We start from the raw sequence: 6,896 nt of genomic DNA on the forward strand, positions 1-6,896 counted from the left end.
ATGTTACAAATACAGTTTTTAAAATAAGCATGGCAAGAAAATAAACATAAGGTATCGTAAAAAAATTAAAATGCAGCCTACTACTGGGTCAAAAAACCCGTCAAAGAGTCACAACATTAATTTTATTTCCGTTTCTGAATTCATAAATTCGTAAGTGCAAGTTTGTTTTTTCTATGTGAAGGTGCTATGCTAGTGATCTTGAAGCTAACTAGTAGTTGTAAAGAATTAATAATAGATGTCGTTGAAAAGCAAAATGGAAAGTAATGAAAAAAAGTACATACACAAATACCTAACGGTTTTATTTACCCAATAATGCGGTGATATAACAACTCACCATATGGTAACTAGTTTTTTATTCTTTTTCAATAGAATAAGATAGTAGTTAGTGATGTCACCAGTGCCAATTTAGCAATAAAACGAGTAGGTAAGTAATCAAAATATAACATATAAGTGTATGCTCCATTCACTACAATCCATGTAGCATCTAGTGAGCTTAAAATTTTAGCTCTAGCTAACCTTTTTTCACTTAAGAAAACTGTTTTTAGGAAAAGGAAAATTCAAAACTTACCTACGTGATATAAGTACCTAATATTAATTATATTATTGTGAAACAAAAAAAAATAGACCCACATCTCTAAGTTAATGTTATGTTATTTTTTTTATGTTAAAATTTGAAATTGTATATTCAATTAGAATAAATGGATATTTAACTTTGTCTAGTTGTTTATTAAATTTGAATAATTTATAAAAAAACGATACTTTCAATATTAAATATAACTAAATGCAAAACGTTGAAATAAAACTATTTTTACGGATTTATCGCGGTTTTTTATTTTATAAATTTTCCCGACATTTCCAAGACTGCAGCCTTCGTGGTCACGGGGCAGTGACCACGAAAGCATAATTTTATTTCAATGCCTAATATTCGCATAAAAATAAGAAATAATAGTAAATGCAGAACTCTTTAGACGCCATTTTAATTTGCTAAGTAAATTAAGCGTCACTATACATCTCTTTAGTATAATACAACTATTATGATTCTATAACAATGATCTCGATATAAATAGAACAATAACAAACTACCGTGTGCAATGTGCATAAAGAGTTAAATCTAAGTAAAATGTTATTGTTCAACAAAGCACCATGTAACATTGTTAAGGAAAGCAAACGTATTCGGTCGCGGGCACCGTACTCCTATTAAAGTCGTAATTGCTTCCCCGCTCCCTAATTACTGCGTCCTGTCCTGGTGCTCTCTTATCAATTATGGAACTCCCTCCCGTATGAGACCGCGAACCACGTATTTTCAAAGGCGAAGTTTAAACATAATAGCATTGCTACCAATGAGCACATTGTTTTGCGGTCAAAGGTGTTTGCGTAATGTTCAGAATTATATGCATTGTTTGCGTGAAAAATGTGTTACTGATTCAATTAGGGGATGATAAGGGTTGATTACGAGATAGAAGATTTTGGAATAACTCTCGGAGTTTATTTCCATTTGCAGAATTTATCTACTTTTGATAAATCAGCTTTAAGTCCGATCAAAACTAGTTTATCCGACCGAAACCGAATTTTGTTTCCTGTTTGAGTTTCGATCGGAATCAAAACCAAAATTTTTGGTAAAAAGCTTAAAATAATTTTCTTTTTCATTTCAATTCATTTACTTCCGTATTTATTTACTTCCGCTTTGCTCATAATTTATGTGTCCGTGAAATAGTTATTCAATAATAGGAATATTTCACAACTGTCTAAGATTTAGTCTACGAAATATTTTTTCCAGAAGACTTAGGGAATGAATTCTTTTAGCATCCAAATAAAATTAATTTTATATTTATGTGAAACGAACAGAATTTAAATTTAAATTTACATTAGCTAGGATAATTATTAACAAATCTACATATTTGTATTATCTCCGATTTGACTTTTTATTGTTCAATTATTTAAAATAAATACGATAACAGATTAGATTAACTGTTGAATTTTTCCTATAGACACGTCGCGCTACCCTGTTGGCAAAAAACTGGTATTGGTCCTCATGATCTATGCTTCACATGGTTTTAAAATCCATGAAGAAAGTGGATAAGTGAGCTGAATGTACGAATACTGTTTCGGTTTTCGTTGCAGTTTCGGTAGATTTCTGTTTGCTTATTTAGCGCCGAAACTTACCGAAACCGAAAACGAAATTGTGTCCGGGCACTAATCGCCACATTTAGGTCTCATTCTAAATACTAACATTCATTAACTGTATAAATTAAGTATTAAAATATTATGTTCATGATGCTATTATTTCTTTTTTGAAATCCAATAGCTTTTCACTCAAGCAATTGTGTTATACCGCTTATTATTGCTGTCCGATTTTCGCTTCTAGATTCTGAATTAAAACTTTTTAATGTGCTCGAACTCAAGAACTCGTATGCAATAAAAAGGAAAAGGAATGAATATTCAACTAGTTGCTTACATGTTCCTTAATGCAGCACTAGTATATGTAAGTACATATCTACTCACATGATTGAGGTAAGTAGGTACTTATAAGATTATAGTTGTCGCTATCGTTAAGAATGTGTGGCAATGCTCTTAAGAAAGATAACCTATGAATAGCGAAGGAAAAACCATTTAAACGATTGGGTGTAAAGTTTAAGTAGCTATCAGCTTTTCTTAACGACAGTATTTCTAAGTAGTTGACCTACTAAATAAATAACGAAAAAGTTAACCTACAAACATTTTGCCATTCACTGGGATTTAAACTAACGAGGTTTACCTAATTCTAAAAGATAAACATGCATAAATTCATTAGTTTTCAGAACTCACCTATGCTTTTATAGACGGCATAACTCTCACAGTAAATTATCTAAGCTACGAGCGCTTTCAAAACTTTTAATGGAGTCAATTTGGCCTCGCATTCAAAACACCTAACGTACTGGATGCCGGCAGGCCAGGTAAGTACGATTTATACAAACATTAGTGCACTGCCTTTTATGCCCGCGCTAACTTTTCTTACAAATATTTATGCTGGCTGGGTGTTGCGTCCAAAGCATTTCACGTTCGAAGTGCCGGACTGGTGCACTGCTGCCGTGTGTTAAGCGTGCAAAACAATTTACCTTTAAAATTTCATTATTTTCGAGTAACGCTCGGTACAGTTCTGTTTTTATCGAGGCCGGTATCTTTAGTGCTGTACGGCGATATTTACTATACTTTTCCTCTATTTTAGCGCGATGACGCTCGCTCTCGGGTGCTGTTTGCCACACACCTTTCTGCAAAATTCGTTCAAGTGTAGCGCACACACGAATAGAACGGAAAGAGCGACTGCATGTTTTAATCGAACTACAAAACGGGAAAAATAGACAGGTCCCGTGGCTGACACGGTGCAACTTTGAAAGTGTGCCAAATAGTAGTTAAAGTTTACCGCTTCCAATCGGTACGTACTGGATGATTACACTGCTTTAAAAAGTTTTCTTGGTTGCAGCTAAAATTATGAAGGCACCATTTGCCTCTAAGACTTACAATTTTAACAGTGTAGGTGTAAGTGGTAAACATCGTTTTATATGGTTTACAAAATCTAATTAGGAAACTTGCTTCTCAAGTTAAACTATTGTTGTTGTACTGTGGAATGAGTTGTTCATTAAATTAATTCGTATTTATAGCGGCATAAACGAAAGTGGTCGAGAGAGGGTGAGCGTACATTAGTCTACCTTTTAATGGCTTATAATGTGATGTCCGGCGTCCATAGCTGTCATTGTCCAACATTTAGTATTTGGCGGAGCGTTAACAATTCGGTTTGAAAGCAGTAAAGGAAGTTTTAATGGAGCAATTTGGGAATGTATTGAAAACAGCCGCCTCTCGGAAGCGACAATTTCACCTCGCTCCGAGGCCGGCTTACCTCAACTGATTAAGAAAACCAATTCTAATTGCACAAAACCTTGTAGTTACTTGCTTTGTTTATTCATATAATAAGGTACTATACGTTATTGCCATAAGTAAATTATATAAGCCTGTAGTTCTGTAGTAAAAACCCAATATTATACTAAAATAAAAATCCTACCTACATGTTTTGTATATTTTTAAATAAAATCAGTGGGAGCGTAGTACGGACGATGTTCATATAGATAAAACACCAATCAAATACAATTTAATTATTCCGTAACGCGTACTAAATAAACTTAATTTAACTTTAACTTAACAGTTTAATTTAATCTCTATTCTTTAGAAAACTTTAGCTAAATTAAATTCGCCATCGCGTTTCTAGCATAAATTGATTTTTAACCACGTGTTCTACGAAATTGCTAATAGAGCTTTCACTAACATTCAAAAATTATGTTTAACATTTTCGTGATATAAAACGACTTAGTTTTGCATAAAACTAATTGCATGCAGTCCATTAAAAGTTTCTTCAAACATTTATGTACACAAAACAAATTTTGTGAATTTCGCTTTTAAGTAATATTTTCCATAGATTATTAATAAGTTAAATGATCATTATAAGTAGGTATGTTTTAAATATCGTTAACATTTCTTTGCATAAATTGCTGTAAATAATTAAATTACGAATATAATTTTTTTGTCTATTCTCTTCTCTTAGGTTTTAAGTGGCCTTTGAATGATGCACATCCCTATTCTTGTCAATTAAAATGCAAACTCTGTGCCAAGCAAAATTCCAGAAACCCTCATATTATCGAATATTCATATTTCGTAGTAAATAATTCTAAATATTTTTACAAAAGGCAGTCCTGTCCCTCGCTCCTTAGTACAACCGCATGCCATACTTTACATAATGTCCCCACAAGTCGCTTAACGTGCGCATAAAATAACTTCCTCATGTATCCAGCCTTTTTGCCGTTTACACTATTAACCTTGTACTTGCTGGACCATTTTTCAGATAAATTCTTCATATTCTTTTGCGTTTTGATTATTATTGCTATGTCCGCTACCGATATATGAAAAAAAAGTAAAATCTAAAAAAAAGATAACATTATTTATTATTACTTGCCAATAGGAACGTCAAATTAATAACTATTAATTTCGCATAAACGTTGATACAATTTCAAATGTAAATAAGGTTTAAACGCCTAATTTGGTATTTTAGAATACCATTTTTAAGATAGTTTTTCAAATAAAAGCTACGCAACGAAATGATTACAAAACGACAAACTTTTTAATGCCTGCCACCGCAGTAACTATTGTACGTAAACATTATTTGTCACCTTCCAGAGACTTTAGTTTCCATACGATTTAATTTCTCTCTCACGTCTGCTATCTGAGCTAGCTCTGAGGCCAAGTACAGAATAATTTCACGGATGCTTTGGCGCTGGCTTCACAGCGACATTGATGTATGAAATTATTCACTTTAATGTGGTTCTACAACTATTAACTTTATAGGTGGGAAAGTTTTGATGACTCATAGAAAGGTTAATATAAAGATAATGTATTGTCTACACGACGTGATAATGATAATTATGATTGCTCAATAAAAGTGTTAATTGTCCGAATAATTTTGTTTATAATAAGTAATATATGCATTTACGATTTTGATTGGTGCCTCTTATTATCCTATTTATTTTTAGTAGCGAACATTTTCCTAGAAACATATTTCATATCACGCTCTAAACATCCAGACAATTTATTTATTCTCGCAACAGAAATGAATAATGTTGTTTAATAGAAATAACGAAAACATTTCTGCAATTCTTCGCTTTTAACCTGTGTCACCGGAGATTTAGAATATTAAAGATATGCAGGAAATAAATGTCGAAAGCATGTTCAATACGATTTCAAATCAATTCAGAATAAATCTAGTCCTTTGTTTATAGAGAATGTCCCTAGGCAGGAAACCGGGATCGTAATTTCATGCTATCGAACAGAAACGGTTTTCTCAATTGCCTTGTACTTTTTCCGATGTAACGAATGAAATGTCTAGTTACGAAGCTACAAACCTATTTCAGAGGTCCGCCGTGTGTACTGATCCAATTCGGCTCATATTTGATCTGCACTGAGTAGTCACGAATTCGTCGATCTAGTTCGCATTACTGATTCCGTTTCAGATACGTAACGTGGGCCCTGTATCAAACCGAGGAAATATTTGCGCTATATTTTTTGGCAAAAAAATAGCCCTTGCTCCCAACGAACCGCTCGGGATTTGGAAATTAGTTTACCAGCGAAATCGTTTACTTCTGTGTACAAAATTTCTGGTGAAAGAGTTGTAATTAATAACTTCCTCTTGAGTTATTATTTAAGCTCGATGGCAACAATGGCTTTGTTATAAATAATAAAAAAAGTGTTATAACTTAGTATAAAAATGTTTCGGAAACTTGCCGCCAACTGCTCGGCCGAAAGTAATTCAAACAAAGTAGATAAAAGTTGCCGCGCTAAAGAAGCGATTAAAAGAAAAATTAGCATTCTTTCAAATTAATTACTTCCATAATAAAAGTTTTTATGAGAAAGTATGAGAGTATAATCCGAATATTTTTCGTTAACTTTCAGATGATATCGTGTTTTAATTTTATTGTTTATTATCCTTCTTCAGTTTTTGTCCAATAAAGTTACGTAGAACAAAAGTATTATAAATTTATTGAATAACGTTTGGGATTAAAATAACTTATTTTTCGTTTTAACGCATTTTACATTGGTTTACTAACAAATGGATTTTTAAAGCATAATATGCATTCGCACCATTTTTATTGAAATTTTCTGTAACATTTCGCATACGGAAATTACCAGATAAACTATTTAAAATCGGTTAACAATGGCGCATAGTTTTGAACAGAACCCTAACTGCGCTATTAATTCGTAGTTAGTTTCTTTTAGCTGCCGATGCAGGGTTTTGCTTTTCACATCGATTACTCGTTATGTCGGGCTTGCCGCTTTTTCTCTCACTTTTGTTTACTTTTGTTACCCGCCGCTTGGCT

Source organism: Manduca sexta, chromosome 21 (assembly GCF_014839805.1).
Source record: "Manduca sexta isolate Smith_Timp_Sample1 chromosome 21, JHU_Msex_v1.0, whole genome shotgun sequence".
NCBI classification, from domain to species: Eukaryota; Metazoa; Arthropoda; class Insecta; order Lepidoptera; family Sphingidae; genus Manduca; species Manduca sexta.